At 63.0% G+C, this 17,016-nt stretch overlaps 1 protein-coding gene across 4 annotated transcripts in view; it reads left to right on the plus strand.

The window, feature by feature from the left end:
- Nucleotides 1-2,850: 2,850 nt before the first annotated feature.
- ZMIZ1 (zinc finger MIZ-type containing 1) overlaps nucleotides 2,851-17,016 on the plus strand; it is a 213,501-nt gene continuing 199,335 nt past the window's right edge. For 3 of the 4 annotated variants that reach the window (XM_062215317.1, XM_062215319.1, XM_062215318.1), the window contains exon 1: nucleotides 2,853-2,913. The gene's annotated coding sequence lies outside the window, so the exon portion shown is untranslated. Of the gene's footprint in view, nucleotides 2,914-17,016 lie in introns of all 4 variants that reach the window. The other variant, XM_062215320.1, reaches the window with a different exon arrangement.

A 17,016-nucleotide genomic window follows, 5' to 3' on the forward strand; every position in this document is an offset into this window, starting at 1 on the left:
CCTGACCTAGGTGGACATCAAGGTAATAAACTGGCTTAGGTGTCAGCTGGAGCTGGCTTTTCTCTCCTGGGGTTTTGACCCTGGGATGTGGCTGCTTTCAGCTGTTGCAAGGCTGAGGATTGTTGGAGATGGGACAGCTGCCGCTGAACGCCCACCCTCCAGGCCCCTGCCAGGCCTTTCCCCCCTGCCCCTACCTGTGCACTGGGGCCACCCACAGGCTGAGAAGGAGGGGCGTCCACCCACAGGAATGTGCTGGGACCAAGCCTCCCCCAGGGCCCTGGAGATCTGCAAATGCCTTCATCCCACCCGCCCTCCCCAGGGATCATCCTCTGCCACCTGTGAGTGGGTGGGGGGAGCCCAGTGGTGACCACGGTCCACATGACAGGGACTGGGCCGAACCCCCCCAGAGTGCCCTCCCTTGCTGCCCTAACACAGAGGGAGGCAGACATTCCTCTGGGAAAATCAAACAGGCTCCCTCTGGCGCGCCTCGCGGCTCTGCAGCCCCGGTGGACCGAGGAGCCCGCAGGAATTCCAGGCCGCTGTCAGACCACCGGCCAGCCGGCCCTGAGAAAGAATTCAAGGCTGGCCAATTCATTTTGCCTCTTCTCCCTCGGTGCTCGAAGGAGTGATCTCTCTGGCCCTGAAGGAGTTCAAGCCGAGGTCAGAGAAGACCTCCAAAGGATGTTCGGAAATGGGGGTCTGTGGTGGGGGGCTCACTCCGGCCTGCTCCCCCAGCTCCGATCCTCCTCGGCCTGGGATCCGCTCTGGTCACCGCCCACCAGGCCCCGGCGACCCGCTCGTTTGAGAGGCACGTCCGCGCTCCCGTGCGGGCCCCGTCCAGCAGGCAGAGGCCCCCGCTGGGCCAGGACTTCTTCCGCCCGCCCCAGCCCCGGGGGAGACCCCCGCCCCGGCTGCCTCCCCGCGCCCGCCCCCCGGCGGTGTCATTGTTCTCTGACGTCACACCACGGCCCCGCCCCTCGCCCCCCATCCTTCCTCCCCACCTCCGGTTAGCGGCGCCCGCGACCCCGCAGCCCGCAGAGCCCCGGCCGAGCGGGGCTCCCCCCGCGGCCCGGCCGGGGCTGCGCCCCCTTGCGCTCTCCCCAACTTGCCTTTGTTATTCCAGCTCCCTTCCTCGCCTCGCCTCCGACACCGCGGCGGCTCGCAAAACGCGGAGCGCGGAGTCGCAGCCACACCTGGACCCCGCAGCGGGCTCGGGGCCCGAGCCGCCCCCGCCTGCCCCGGGAGGGGCGAGCGTGCGCGCGCACGCGTGTCCAACGGGGGCGCTGATTGTGACCCGGACCGAGGGGGCCGCGGGTCGGCGGTGGGGGTCCTTGAGGAAGGGGCGTGGACGAGGAAGCGGGGGCAGGGCGTGTGTCTGTGTGCGTGCACAGGGAAACGCTCCGTGTTTTGTTTTCCGAGTGCGCGCGGTGGGGGGGTCATATGCCACGGCGTGTCAGCTTGTGGGCTTGCTGCGGCCTTGTACGCGGGCGGAGTTGACGGAAAGTGTGCGGGAGTGTGAGGGGCGGGCGCCGAGGTGTGGGCCGCCGGTACCGGCGTCCCCGCGGGAGCGACAGTGGACGCGAGCCAAAGTGGGCGCGCGCTCGGATGCTCTTGGGGGCGGATCTGCGGAGGGAACCCCGCCAGTGGGCGCACCCGGCTGCACTTTGTGAGTGCCCTCGCTCTCTGCCAGCCCGGGGCCAGTGCCGAGCCCGGGGCCCGGCGCAGGGCCCGGGGCCCGCCGCTTCCACAGCGCCCGCGCGCACAGCGCCCCAGGCGCTCCCCTCCGGGCCTCGGGGCGCCCGGAGCCCCCGGACTGCGCGGGTGCTGGGGACGGCCCGTCCGCACCGCACCCCCGCTCCTCCCAAGACGTTTGGGGAACCGCGTCCCCGCCGCCCCCCCGACATCGCCCGTGGTGGTGGTGGTGGTGCTGGGGGGGGGGCACCTCTCTTCCCACCCGCCAGCTCCCGGGCTTTAGAAACAAGCCCAAAGTCTCTTCCAGGAAAGGGTTTGGAGATGTTGTCGGCAACTCGCGCACCCCCAATTCGTGTACCTGACAGCGCCCGCGGCCCCGCGTGCACTCCAGGCGCGAGGGGCTGGGGGCGCGCCGGTGAGCCGAGGGGTTTGGCTTCCTCCCCAGAGTGGTCCCGTCCCAGGCTCGGCCTTTCTTCTCGTCCCCAAACTTCCCTGGGCGGGGGGCGCTGGGGGTGGCGGGGAAAGGGGAGAGGAGACAGAGAGAGAGAGGGAGAGAGAGAGGTGAGCGAGCGGCTGGCGGGGGGCGGGGCCGCCGCGGAGCGGAGCCGCTCGGAGCCCAGAGGGTTTCGCCAAGCGTGCAGAGCGCCCCTACGGTAGGGCGAGGAAGAAAGCGAGCGAAAGAAGGGAACGGGAAGGCCAGGAGGAAGGAGGAGAGGCGGAAAGAAAGGGGAAAGAGCGCGCGCGGCCGGAGCGCAGAGCGCGAGCCGAGCGGAGCCCCGCACGGCGCAGGCGGCGGCGGCGGCGGCGGCGCGGCGCTCCGCTCCGGGCTCGCTCCGCGCCGGCTTTTGCGGGCGGCCGGCGGCGCGGGGCCCTTTGGAAATAGAATAGCCAATGTAATCTGACACTTCAACTTGCTCGGCTCCGGGCGAGTTGATTCACTTACCCCCTAACGCCGAGTTCCTTTCCACTGTCTGTGGACATTAAAAAAGCGAGCGGCCGGGCGGCGGAGCGAGCGAGCGAGCGAGCAGCGTCGGCGCAGCGCGGTGACCCCAGCCCCGGCCGGCGCGGAGCAGCAACCGCAGCCGGAGCCGAGCGGATCTCGGCGCCCTCGCTGCGCTCCTCCCGGCCCGAGCCGGCCCTGCCGGGCGGCGGCGACAGCAGCAGCGGCAGCAGCGGCGCGTCCTCCAGCGGCGGCGGCGGCGGCGGGGCTCGCAGCGCCCGGTAAGTTTGGGGCCGGAGCCCGGCGCCCGCTGGCCCCGGGGCTTCCTCCCGCTTCCCGCGGATTCTCTGGGCGCGAGCCTGGGGTGCTGGCTGCTGGGGCTTCTCCCTTAAAGGGTCCGCCGCGGTCGGGCGAGCGCGGCGAGGGGTTTGGCGCCGCCAACTCGGCTTGCGCTTCCCGTGGCGGCCGGGGACGGAGGCCCAGGCGGTCGGCGATCGCCAAGCTGCTCGGAGCCGGCTCGGGCTGCGCGCCGGGGCCGGGGCTCGCCGGGTGTGCGGGGCGTGAGTGCGGCTGGGCGCGCACGGACCGGGTGCCCGCCTCCCGCCGGCGCACCCCCAGCCCTCGCTCCGCACGCTCGCCCGGGGCCGGGCAGGACCGGGGTTCTGAGGAGGCAGCGAAGGGCCGGGGACGGACCGCCTCGACATCCCTGGGCGCCTGTGTGTGGGGACGCGAAGTTGTGCGCCCGCGCGGACGGGAGTCTCGGGGCAGGCGCGGGGCTTCGGGGTGGCAAGCGGCGGTGGCGTTGAGTTGTGCATCTGAATTTCTAGGGAAAACACACACTTTTGTGAGCGGGAGGTGGGGGCGCGGTTAAGTTGTTTGGGAATCGCCCGGGGGACCGCGGCGCGCCGCACGGCGGGGACCGCGGAGGGGTGTGTGTGTCGGGGCCCCTCGCGGGGCTGTGGAAGCTGGAGGGGCGTCCAGGCCAGCGCCTGGACGGGGCTGCCCCTGCCCGAAGGGGAGCCCCGAAGGGATGTGCGTGTGTGTGTGCGCGCGCGCGTTGCAAATACGAAAGTAATTTCCCCGTGTTCTTTCTTCCTCTCCGTCCCGGGCGGCCGTGGCCCCGGGGGGAGTGGGAGGCCGGCCGGGGCGGAGGCTGGGGCACCGGCCCGGGCCAGAGCTGGGGTTTGGGCGGTGGGGGGTGCTGAGGGGGAGGGAGCCGGCCCTAGCGCTCCTTTCACATTCCTGGCGTCTGAGCTGTGGAGAAAGCCGTGGGGAGCGCGGCCTCGGCGCCCGGGGCGCGGGCAGCGGGCGCGCGTCGCCCCCTTGCCGGGGACATCTGTCTGGGAAGCCGGCCGGGCGGGGAGAGGGCGCGGTGCGCAGGGGCAGCCCCTCCGCCCCGGAGCGGCGGGGGCGCGGGCGAGGGGCGGCCGCCTTCCCGGCCATTGTGCGCCAGCGGATTTTCACGGGAGACTGCCCCGGAGCCGCCGGAGAAGGCCGGGAGCCGGCCTCAGCCCCGGGTTTAAAAGACACTCCAGGAATGTAAACAACCCGGGCGGGAGGGCGGGCGGACGCGAGCGCGCCAGGGCGGCCGGCCCGTACCCCCCACCCCTCCCTGGGGGACAGCCCGGCGGCGGGGCCGCCCTGCCCTCCCCTGTACCTGCCGCAAACTTTTCCTCCTCTGCCTTCCCTACCCACCTCGCGCCTCCAGCCGGGCAGAGAGCGAGGGGCCTCTGCCGCTCTGGGGCCGAGGGCGCTCGGCACCCTGCGCCCACCCCGGGAGACCCGGCGGCCGGGTCCCTTGCTTCGATGCCGGGTCTCCCCGCTGCGCCTGCCCGGGAGCCGCGAGCCTCCCGGGCAGGCAGTGCCCGAGTCACTGGGGCTCCGGGCCTGCCTCCCTCCCTCCCAGCCAACCGCCCTCCCTCCCTCCCGCGGCTCCTTCCCCCGCTCTGCCCCTCCTCCTCTCCCCTGACTGCTTTTCCAATGCCCTGACATGAGGGAGGAAGATTTAACTTGGCAGCCCAAACAAATGTTCTCTCAGAGGTCCTCCAAGAAGCTGGCGGCTGGGCTGGCGGGGTGAGGGCACTGCTCGCCAGCCTGGCCCTCCTCCCTGTTCTGCCATGGCCGTATGGAGCCCCCTGGGCGGGCAGCCCTGGGCATGGGGGATTGGAAAGGGCAGTGGGCAGTGCCCATGGAAGCCCTGGCGTGGCGCCGGGGTGCAGAAGCTGCTTGCTCCGAGCTGCCTCCTGGTGCCCAGCGTTTCCTGGAGGATTTTCTTGAGCAACAGTTTGTCTCGCTGCTGCGAGCCGGGAGCCAGGCCTGGCAGACCAGAGGGTTAAGCCGCGCTGTCTCCTCCTCCCTCGTGGGTGTGAGGACAGGCTGGTTGTACAGGGCAGGGCAGGAGGCCAGAGGCTGTTCCCAGAGGTGCCTGAGTTTGCTTATTATTGTTTTTTTTTTTTTTTTTTTGAAGGTAGGGCTAGGAAGGCCAGCGCTGGGAGCAGGGAGCTGGGCTGGCGTTTGCTTGGTCCCAGGAGTGGGGAAGTTAGTTGCCTGTAGGCGCGCAGTAAAGTTTGGATGAGGGTTCAAGTACCCTGGCTTCCTCCGTCCTAGCTACTTTTTCAAGGGGTCCGGAGGCCAGGAGGATTCCTGGCCCCTCACCCGCCGGTGCCCTGGCCGCTGTGCAGAGGCGGGGTGGGTTTGTGAATGCCGGGAGCCTTAGGCTGACCTTTCCCTCTTAAAGTTGAGGATGTTGAAACGCCAGCATCAAACAAAAGCCACACTGAAAGCCCCACTGTCTGCCTGGGAGCACGTGTGACTTCGGGGCTCGGGGTGGGGGGGGTGCGTTTGCAGGGCCGGGGTGTTTTCTTCTGATTTTTATGATCGCCCTGAAGTTTGTTTTTCCCAAAAGGACAGAAGCCTCCCCTTGTCCCAAGCCACGAGGTTATGAAACACTATTTTCACATGGCAAGCCCAAGAGTTGAGACTTCTCAGAGTTGGCGGGGCGGTGGGGAGGAGAGGGGTTGTGTGCAAGAGCTGGGCTGATGGTCGGGGCTCGCTGGGAAGAAGGAATCACTGGCCGAACAGAACTTTGAAGGAGTAGCCTCGTCTGTAGGAGACAGAGGTTGCTGCCTTCCTCCTGGGGACAGAGTGTTTCTTTTCCTTCCCAGGGAAGGTTTGGGAAGGGGGAGCCAGGAGGAAAGTGAGAAAAGATCCAGAAACGGTGGGATTGTGGCCGCAGCACCAGTTGTACACACGCAGGCGCACGCACATGCATGCACGCACGTACTCTTCTCCCTGCTGCAGTAACTCAGCGTTATCGCCATCCCCGGCCCGCATCCATGCACCCCAACCTACGACAGGTGTCCCCCTCCACTCGTCCCAGAAACCTGCGGGGGAAAGGGGGACCCAGCAGAGAAGTGCTGCTGCGGCTTCCCCCTTTTTTTGATTGACAGTGGGGGTGCACTGGGGCGGGAAGGAAGGGGCACCCTGAGGCCTGCCTGGCCTGCTAACTTGGACAGCAGAGTGCCTGGGGATGAAGCTGCGGATGCCGTGACCCGGGTCTCGGGGTGAGTTGTGACTACAAGAGATCCAGGCCCCAACAAGTTCACGTCCAGAAGCCTTCCGGGGCCAGGAAGTAGGGCCTGCGGGTCGCGGGTTGCGACTGGGTCCCCTACATTTTCATTCATAACTTTGCTCTGGAGGGCCCTTGCCCGGCTCCTGTCAGGGCCTCATCTTTACGAGGTTCCTGGGGTTTTGTGCGGACAACAAAGGCGGGGCTGCCATAATTGCCCTGGGAGCTGCTGTAGCCTTGCCACTGCCCTGACCTCCCAGCAGGCCACACTGGCCCCTGCCCATGCCCTCTTTGTCCTTAAGAGCCCCCTGAGGATGGGGGAGCCAGCAGTCTGCCTGGGCTCTAAGCTCCCCGGGGTGATTCTGAGGTTGGGCCCTGCCCTCAGGGGTGAAGGGAGGCTGAGAAAAAGCATCTCTAGACAAGGCTCTGGGGAGAGGCCAGAAACCCTTCCCTAGGGTGCTGGTCTTCCTATTGCCCAAGGAACTGTGGGAGAGGAAACTATTTCAGGAGGCTGCAGCTTGCTGGCTGCTTTGGAGCTTCGTAACTTTGCTGAGGCCTCAGTTTCCTGATCTTTAAAATGGGTCCAAGGGACTAATTTCCCCCTTGGTTGCCAGCAGGATGAGGCATGAGCGCCCTGGGCACGTGGCTCCGGCAAGCCTGGCAGAGTCTGGGTGCAGAATGGATAAAACCACAAAGGGCTGGTTCTCCACCACACTCTGGGTTTGAGGTGTTAGAGACTTCCAGAGCTTTTCTTTCCTGAAAGAGCGTGGGTTCCAGACCCAGTGCCCAGGCAGGCGGTACTGACACAGGGTGAGGCGGAAACCCCTCCGAGGGCTGCCCACAGGCCCCACTGTCATCTGTCTGTGTGCACCTCCGTTGCCTCTTGGGACGGATGTAAGAAGGAAGGGGGTGGATAAGGAGGGATGGGGTCAGCTCAGGACCCAGCGCTGATGTCACGGGTGTTTATTGGGAGTCCACAGTGTGAAGAAGGTGGCCTGAGAGGCACCCAGAACCCGCAAGACAGCTCCTATCCCTTAGGGGCTTGCAGTTCGGTAAGGGCAGGAAGATGGGGCAAATAAATAATTAACCACCAGCAGCTGGCTGCCCGCCACGGGTCGGCCCCCGGCCTTCCGATGCCGCTCGGTGGATGGAGAAGCCGTCACTGACTTTGTTTAACTCCAGCAGCAGCAGTGTAAGCCAGCCGCTCGCTGGGGCTACCCCCACTTAACAGAGAGGAGAGCGGAGTTGAGAGAGGTCAGACGAGCTTGGGCGGAGGCAGGACTCAACCCCAGGCCTTGTCGCTGCTGTGCTCTGCTGCCTCCCGCACAGCCCTTGGAGCCAGAGCCCCAGCCCGGCCACAGGTTGATGTGAACTCCAAGAATGAGGAGCGGGGGGCATGTGGTCACAGGGTGCTGATCCCAGGGGGGTCACAGATGGACCTCCTCTGTCCACATCCCCAGCGGCAGTGCCCCTTTTTTTTGGCATAGGGTCCGAGCTTCCTTGAGCTATACCCGGAGTGGACTTCCTGGCCCGGCCCTGTGCAGCCCAAGGCCTTTCCCTGAACTGTCAGGGTTTCCAACCATGCAAATGTTGTCCCATTCTCCCCCTCTGCTGGCCTGGGTGGGCCCCCATGCTGTGTGGAGTGGTTCTTTCTGCGCTTGGTTTTTCTGGGGTTCAGCTGAGTGCTACCTTAGGACAAGGCTGCAGCTGCTGGAGCTCAGGGCAGGGTGCAGCCGGGCAGGCTGAGCTGGCAGCTCTCCAGGAAGCTTGGCCCAGCCTGGCACACCTGCACAGGTAATGAGTGGAGCCCAGGAGGGCCTTGGGCCCCACCCAGCAGGCTCAGCTGCTGGGGTTACTGCAGGATTGTGCTGGGGGAGGCTGGGGTGTCTGAGCTAATTAGATTTCTTAGATTTCAGTGCTCCCCTAATCCTGTTAGCCCGGCTGTAATTGTAACCACTTGAAGGTTTCGGCCGTGACAGGCTGCCGAGGACAGACGGTGTGGGGACTCCGCGCTGCCCCAGCCCCAGCCCTAGACAGCCGGCTGGGGACCGGGAGCCACCGTCTCCAGTCTCCAGGGTGGGCGTTCTGTCTTTCTGTAGAGTAGGCATCACTGGCTGGCAGAGCAGACAGCCCCTGGGGTCCACCTGCTCAATCCTTCTTTGTTTCCTGGAGCAGACTTAGGCCCTCAGGAAGACAAGGACTGGCCCAGGGCCTCCATGGCTAGTAGTGGCCAAGTGTCGGGGACCTGTGGTCTGACTTTGTCAACTTTGTCTCTGGAGAATTGAGGGCAGATCTGGAATTCCCAAGGGGGCTGATGAACCCACCCCCACCCTCACCCCCACCCCCCAGAGACATCTGCCCCCAGAGATAGAGGCTGGGAAGCGTGATCTGTCCGCAGGCCTGCTCCCTGCTTGGCACTCACCTGTCCCATCCTGCCCACTCCCTCTAGAAGGATCCAGTCCAGTGCAGATTCCCAAGTGACCGAGCATTCTGATGGGGGGCGGGGCAGGGGCTGCTGTCAAATGCAGTCTTTGTACTTTCAATGGTCTTCCTCCCAGAATTCTTTTCTGGCGTCTGCATGGAAGCTGCCCCCATTCCCGATGAGCTTTCCCCTCTGCCTCCTTCTCATTTCATTTCTGAACCTCGCTGGGCGCTGGGCTTTGAACGGCTAAGCATGTATTCGTAGAGTCAGGGGGACCAGTTAGGGCCCCGAGTGTGGCCTCTCCTTTCCTAGTCCAGGAGACTGGATGGCAGAGACCAATGACTAGCCTTAGCCCAGGTCGGCGGTGAGTGGGTGACAGCCAGAGCTGCCCAGCCCTCTCTCCCAACCCGTAGTTCATTAAATACATATTGACCCTCTACCACTGGCCAAGTCTGGCCCCCTTCGCTGCTCTTCTGGGTACATATATAAGTGCTTTTTCCAACCCGTGCTGGGGAGGCCCTGCTAAAACCTGGGGAGGGCAAGGCTGCTTTGGGTTCCAGACCAAGAGCTAAGGAGGGGCTGTGTAGTACAGCAACCGCAGGTCCCCTGTAGCCAGGGGATGATGGGACGCTCCTGGGTTGGCTTTAGAACCGCCACCCCATAGCACAGGGCTTTAAAGTTTGATTACATTGTGGACATGAGGGAAGCAAAACAGGAACCTTCTAGGGTACAAGGTTTCTCATTTGCCAAGGCCTGATTAAGTCAAGGGGGTGAAACGGGTGGCTTCCTCTGCCGGTCCCCACCCCACCCCACCCCCAGCTCTCCATGTGGTGTGTCCTTTGCTGTGTGCCACTGGCTAGTTCCTTCTGTCACTTCCTCTGTGGATGGGGAAGCAGGCCAGGGGCCTCCTTGCTCCCCACACTGGGAGTCACCTGTGTCTGGCCCAGGTGAAGGCACAGGAGGAAGAACCGGCTGGGACCAGTAGGAGAGAGGCGATCCCAGATGCCTGTACCTTGCCCTGTCCCTGGGGCTCCCTGCCAGACCTCCCCCTCTGCTCCTTGGTGAACCTTGACCGATGCTGGGAGACGAAGCACACAGCTCCTGCTGGCCAGGAACATGGCCGCTGGACAGACAGGGCACAGAGATCTCTGTGCAAGGAAAGGTCTGGAAACCCTTTCCTGTGTTTCTGAGTGGGAAGGACCCACGAGGGTCTCCGTGCAACCTTCTTGTTTTGCAGGTGGGAAGCCAGAGAGGTGAAGGGATGGCTGCAGGTTGTGGATGGTCCCCCTGCCACGGGAGTGTGTCACCCAGTGGGACTCTGGTGTCTTTGTTTATGTCATTGAAACAGCGCAGCAAAGTCTACCGTAAATATCCTAATGGCCAGCAATGTTTTTTGAGGGTGGGGGTCTAATTAATTTGTTTCAGTCTCTTCTTAATTGGCCTGGGTTCTGCTCTCTCTTCTGCCCTGCTGCGTGCTCTGTGACTTGGAGCAAGTTTTGCATCTCTGTAAAACATACTTGCTAGGGAGGCGTTGGGCCCACGGGTGAAATCTGCCACTTGGAATGCCCACATTTCCTATCAGAGTGCCTGGACTCGAGTCCCAGCTCTGCTGCCGACCCCAGCTTCCTGCTAGTGCACACCCTGGGAGGCAGCTGATGAAGACTGAAGTGGTTGGGTCCTCGCCACCCATGTAGGAGACCCGGGTCGAGTTCTTGGCTCTGGGCTTTAGCCCAGCCCAGCAGCCTTGGCTGTTAGGGGCATTTGGGGGAGTGAACCAGCAGATGAGAGCTGACTTTCTGCTTCTTAATTAATAGAGTGGACTTGCTGGTAGTATGATGATAACTAGTAGTGGTATGGTGATAACTAGTAGTAGGATGACAATAACTAGCACACTGCCCTCCTGGAAGGTTGGGGAGGTGGAGCCAGCACACCTCCTGGCGCGTAGTAAGCGCCCCAGCCACAATCACCTTTGTCATTTATCGTGACCATCACTGCCATGGCCTTACATTCGGGGTACAGGTGAGGAGGCTCCGTGAGACCAGGGGTGGTCTCATGGTGCCTTAGGACCACCTGGGATCCCAGCTTCCAGATCCATCCACAATCTCTCCGGTGGCACTGAGGACTGGCCAGGGATGGCCGAGAGGCCCATGTAGTAGCCCCAGTATGTTTGAGTTCAGCCTCGCCGGGGAGCCTGGTTCTACAGATGACGGCCTCCCGCCATGGCCGCCAAGAGCCTCACCCTTCCACCTGCAGGCAGAGGCTGGGCATGATGCTGCCTCTTCCTGTGTGGTGGGGAGGAGACCCGGACAGGCTGACCCTTGTCAACTGGATCCCATTGAACAGAATCATGGGAGAGGGCAAATGGCCGTGGACCCCTCTGAGCCTGAATTTCTACATCAGGGTTTCCCAAAGCAAGCTCTCAGAGTAGCAGAGCACGCCCTGCTCTGGGCCTGAAGTCCCCTCTATGTTTCCCAAGCCTGTGGAGCAAACCCCTCCGGACATGCTGGACAAATGGCCCCCTCCAGTGCCGGCACTCACAGCTCCGTCCATGGGATGGTTTACCTGCTACTGCAAAATCCCCTTTCCCAGAACGGGGGCTGTGTCCACCTGGACAGAAATCTCCCCTCCGCCTGCTTTTTTTTTTTTTTTTTTGACAGGCAGAGTGGACAGTGAGAGAGAGAGACAGAGAGAAAGGTCTTCCTTTTGCCGTTGGTTCACCCTCCAATGGCCGCCGCGGTAGGCGCGCTGCGGCCGGCGCACCGCACCGATCTGATGGCAGGAGCCAGGTGCTTCTCCTGGTCTCCCATGGGGTGCAGGGCCCAAGGGCTTGGGCCATCCTCCACTGCACTCCCTGGCCACAGCAGAGAGCTGGCCTGGAAGAGGGGCAACTGGGACAGGATCGGTGCCCCGACCGGGACTAGAACCCGGTGTGCCGGCGCCGCAAGGCGGAGGATTAGCCTAGTGAGCCGCGGCGCCGGCTTCCTCCGCCTGCTTTCTTGGCACTCAGCCTGACTTCTGGCCGCCCTCCAGCCTGTGGGTCTCTGGCCCCCTTGTCTCCTCTTCTTGTTACAGACCACAGATCTGTTTGTGGTTGGGCGGTTCCCAAAGCAAGGCCGGTGGCAGGGATGTCCTCAGAGATGGGTCTGCAGGTCTCCTGGCTGTCAGCACTGGAGGGGCCTCTTAGCCAGCCCTGCCCTGCCCTGTGCCCCTGCGAGTGCACTCTGACAAAGGTGCATGTCAGGATTGTGTCCTCAACCCCAGGGTCTGAAGTCGCTGGGCCCTGCGGAGAACAGTTGTGCTGCTTGCTCGGTCTCCATTCCTTCCAGACGCTTCCCTCCCAGCCCTGTGCGTGTCCTTTCCCGCCTTGAAGACTTGGTATTGATAAGCCTGGCTTTCAATCTGGCCTGTCTTTTTACTGATGAGGAAACCAAAGAACCAAAGCCAAGGGAGGGGAGGGCACTGGCTCGAGGTCACTCACAGTGGAACATAAGCCCCGGCACAGAGGCTAGGATGGCCCCCTGGGGACCGAGGGTGACTGGCAGCTGGGGGTGGCCTGCCATGCCCGCTGACCGCCCTGTAGGACTGTCCATCTTGCTCTCTATTGGATACACCTGGGTGCTGGGAGGCAAAGTGTCAGAAAGAGTTGGGGATTCAGGGGAAGGGGAGGTTCCCCCACCCCCTCTTCTAGGAAGGTGGGGCCGGATGACTCAGGGCTCCCCTCCTGGGGGTCCGGAGGCCGGGGTCAGCTCTGCTGGCTGCACTGTTTACCCTGCCGAGTTAACATCCCCTCGTGGGTGGACCACGAGGCCCCTGATCTTGAGAAGTTCTGGTGGGGACGACCTAGGAGCCCTTAGCTGGGAGCATTGCGCTGTTTCGGGGAGAGGAAGTGGGCGCGTGAGGACCACTTTGGCCCTGAACTTGGCTCCTATACTTGCACAGTGGGTGCACAGCCTTCATGGCTCCAGCTTTCCGGGATTCTGAGCAGAGGGCTTTGTAGCTGGCGGGGAGTGAGTGAAGGGCTCCTCAGCCATCATGCCCACCCCCCTGCCACACACGGCCCACTCAGTTTGCCCAGCCCACTCGGCCTCTGAGACCCTCGTGCCTCAGATCCTGGGAGACGTGCAGAGAGCTGAGCTGGGAGTTTTGTTTGGCGTTTGGTGATGGTGGGGTGTGAAACTGGGTCGCCCATCGACTTCTCTCCTGCGGAAAATGGCCTTCGGATTCTTCCCAGCCTCGCCAGACTCACCCTTGCTGTGTTGCGGGGCTTTTTCTGCAGGGCTGGTGACAGTAGGCAGAAGGCGTGGGCTTGCTCTGGGGGCTGGCATCTTTGGGGGCCCTAGAATTCTGGGGACTGCCTACCCTCCTAGTCTGCTCCCTGGAGGCGCCCGGGCCCCACCCGAGGGCTTGGCCCATTTCTGGTGTTCACAGGCCTGGGATTCCCAGGACCTTGGAGGCTACACACATGACACATGCTTCACCTGCAGTGCCCCACGGGGTACCCTGTTCCCGGCCTCCCCAGCCGACAAGTTCCTTCTTAGTACAGCCTGGAAGGATACCCGCCCCCAGTTCTCTGGACTGCAGAATGTGGTGCGTGAGGTTCTCGGGGGCTCCTCTCCGTGCTCCTCACCAGGGCTTGTGTCCCCAAAGACTTCTCTCTAAGCTGAGTCCAAGACTGGAGTGTGCTATGTGGCCTTCTTGTGTCCCCTGAACCTGGGGATTTAAGAGCCTGGGCAGCTTGGGCAACCTCAGGCTTGACCTGGAATGACCCAGTCCAGGTGGTGAGATGTGGAGTAGGCTGGGGACGCCCCAACACTTTCTCTCCGGGGACCCAAGGGAAGGGAGCATCCTGGCCTCTGCTGCTCCCGCAGGACCAGACCTGCTGGGTGGTTCTAGAAGGCCGTCTGTCCTCCGAGCCTTTCCCACTATGCTCACTGCCCCGGAACCAGAGCCGCTGGCTGGGAGGCACCCGGGACCTGTGAGTTGTGCTTTCTCCCCCGACTGCCTCTGCTGGACTTCTTGCTGAGCCTTTCTCTGCCCAGCTGCTATCCTGTCCAGATGTCCTGAGGCCCCTGAGACACGGGCTGTCCACAAGGAGCAATGGTGGTGTTGCCTGGGGGTTGTGGCCAGAGTCGGATGGGAGGGCCAGGCCTGTGCCTGCTGTACAGGGAGGTAGTGGTTCCGTACCGTGTGCGGCAGTTCCATGTGCGGCAGTGGGATGTCAGTGCATAAAGGCTGCACGGGCCAACCCCTCACTTAGCTGTGATCTTAGCACAAGCACCTGGCAGAGCTGGTGCTAACAGCCCGGCCCCCGCCTCATCACTCTGCAGAAATCCTGGACTGGTCCCTCTCTGGCTGCGGCGCTGGTGCCAGCCTGGCCTGGAACTCACCGTCATCTTGTGAAGCTGCTGGGCCCTGTGCTGTGGCTGTGCTCGCCAGAACCGCTGGGCCTGGGGTCTCTGCTGGACAGCCAGCTCCCTGCCTATGGCTGCTGCTGCTGCTGCTGCTGCTCTATAGTCAGGCACTTCCTTTCCCTTGCTGCCTTGAATGGGGCTGCCTTGCATTCTGCCAGCCATCTCCTTGAGTGGAAGTAGGATCCCATCTGAGACCCCTTGCCCACTATTTCTGGCCCAGCTGGCCACAGCTGGCCTAGACCGTGACTTGAACTTGCGGTCCTAGTTCCAGCCTTGTGTCAGCCACATGCCCCCTCCCCACTGCTGAACTCTGAAGAGCCCAGGAGGCCCAGGTTGGAGCTCATGCTGTCCTCACTATCATTTCTCAGATGCTGATACTGAGCCCTCCCACCCGCCCAGGGCCTGGCCTCCCTCTCCTGCCATCCTTTTTACTCTGAAGCTGAGCTTGGTCCACCCAGGCCTGGTGCTCCCTGGATGACGGACAGTGCAACAGCAGTTTCTTCTCCTTCAGGGCTCTCCAGGCCCCCAGACCACCCCCTGCTCGCCTTCCAGGACCGGGGAGCCCCTGCACAGGGCTGCACCAACCTGAGAGTGAGGGGGGTCTCATGCCAACCTGAGAGTGAGGGAGCCTGGGTGAGCAGTGCCTGGGCCCCTCCTGGGCCACCTTTTCCCCAGCTTCCTGAGCAAGATGGACCAACTTATTCATTCTTCATGTTTTTCAAGTGTCTATTGGTGACAAGCACAACTGCAGGCCCTGGAGAGATGGCTGTGAACTTGACAGTGGCCCTGCTCACATTCTAATAGGTGAGACAGGCAGTCAACAAGTCTGAAACTTAATGTGTGAGGTCACGGTGACTTACAGTAAATGCTTGGGAAAAAAAATAACTCAGGATAAGTGACACAGGGAGATGGGTTGGGAGTGGGACTTCTCTGGGTAGGTGGGGGAGGGGGACTTCTCAGCAGGGGCTACATAATGAGCAGATCCTCTAGGGAGGCAAGGGAGTGAACCCCGTGAACATCTGGGAAAGAGCTCTCCAGGCAAGGAAACGCCTGTGCAAAGGCCCTGTAGCAGGTGCATGCTTGGCACACTTTAGGTAAGGTAAGGAGGCCAGTGGGACTTGGTAGCTGGCATGAAGCAGGAGGTGGGAGGGAGGAGAATCCACAGTGTGATCAGGGCCCTGGTCCCAGAGGGCCTTATCTGCAGGCCTAGAGGACTCTAAGCAAAGGGCCTGGGCTGCCCTGTGGCCTCTCAGAGGACCCCTGTGGCTGGTGAGCTGAGAATGGACTGTAGCAGACAAGCTGCTCACAAGGACTTGTCAGCCGGGCAGCTTCTGTAGACGGCTCCCGTGGCCCGGTGTGCAGAAGTCAGCGCGAGTAGGAGCCAAGGTCAGGTCCTGGTGTCTCGTGAAGGTTGCCTGAGGATGTGCCCGAAGCCCACTGGGGACCTGTCCACCTCTGAGAAGCAGGCCGAGGGCAGGGCGTGGGGTTGCAGAGCTGGGAGTCGGAGCCTTGTCACCTCTCATGCCCCAGGCCGCCACAAGGAGCACTGTGGAGCAGTGTTCCTGGCGCCCCGTGGACCCTTGCATCTGTGACTTCTGCATGTGGCCCCCAGCTGAATCCCCTTCCGCCCTGCTCTGTCACCTCACCCACCCTGTGTTGTCAACACGCCTGTCACCCTCGAACCCGGGGCCTTTGCTTGTGACAGTCCCTGCAGCCCCACGATTCGGCCGGTGAACTCCTGCTCATCCCTAAGAGCCCAGCTCAGGAGCTGCCAGCCCTGACCTCCCTACCCTCAGAAGCCGGGTTTCCTTCCCCCCCCCCCCCCCCCCGGCGGTCTGCCTGCTCTGCCGCCGCCCCCGCCCCCACCTCCGTCGCCCGGGACCATCCCGCTGCGTGCTGAGTCTGTGCCTCCCCTCCTCACACCCCCTCTTTCCGCTCTGTGTCCTCACAGCCTGGCCCAGGGCCGGCGCAGAGGAGGGAACAAAAACATTTCAGTGTATTCCTGGAGCAGTAGCCGGTTTCTATGGAAACAAGGAAGTGTTGCAACTTCCCGAACTTGAGGTTGGGGTCAGAGAGCAGCTCTGTGTTGGCTGCGTGGGACCAGCCCAGTGTGACCGTCCTGGGCTTCTGCTGATTCAGTCACCTTAGGCAGCCCCCTTCTCATCCCTGAGCCCCAGCTTGTCATCAGTAAGGGGCGGGGGGAGGCATCAGGATTGCTGGCCTCTCTGCTATAACCTTCATACCTCCAATCCTGCCCCTGACCACGGGCTGACCCTTTGCTCTCTTTGGGCCTCAGTTTCCCGATTTTGTTCATTTCTCTCGCCATGAAGACACCCGCCTTCATCCAGCAATTCCAGAATCTCCGAGTCGCAGTGTCCAGGACTCCTATGGCAGCAGGCAGAGCAGGAGGGTGGGTTGCCAAGGAGAGAAACCAAGCCAGCTCGCTCCGGTCAGAACCACCACTGCACAGGCCCCGGGTCACCTTCCCTCACCTCCCTCACCTTCGTGATGGCTGGAGCCAGCGTTTGCAGGGTGGCCTTGCCTCTGCAGGCCACTGCCCACTCCACATGCTGCTGCTGCGCTGGGGAAACCCAGCCTGCGTGCGGAGGCCGGCAGGTCCCGGAGTGGCTCCAGAGGCTGCCCACGCCCCCAGTGGCAGGGCAGAGTGGGTGGGCAACGTGTTCTCACTGTGCCTCTTCCCTCTCCACTTCATTGCTCAGAAGCCAAGAGTTAGCCAAGCACAAAGCCGCAGCCTGGTGGCTGGAACCTTCTTCTGCCGCCCTGCAGTACCTGGGCAGGAGGCTTCCAGGAGCTCTGTGCCAGCCTTCAGGCCTCAAGGCTGGCCTCTCCAGGGGCTCTGAGCCAAGTCCCCACCACACGTCCTTTGCATCTGCCACTGGCTAGAGTGGACAGAGGCCTCAGCGTGCCGCATGTCCACCTTGACTCCTGCCTGGTTGCCTTGGAGTAGGTTGGCCTTCCCCTC

The sequence above is a fragment of the Lepus europaeus genome, chromosome 17, assembly GCF_033115175.1.
Source record: "Lepus europaeus isolate LE1 chromosome 17, mLepTim1.pri, whole genome shotgun sequence".
NCBI lineage: Eukaryota > Metazoa > Chordata > Mammalia > Lagomorpha > Leporidae > Lepus > Lepus europaeus.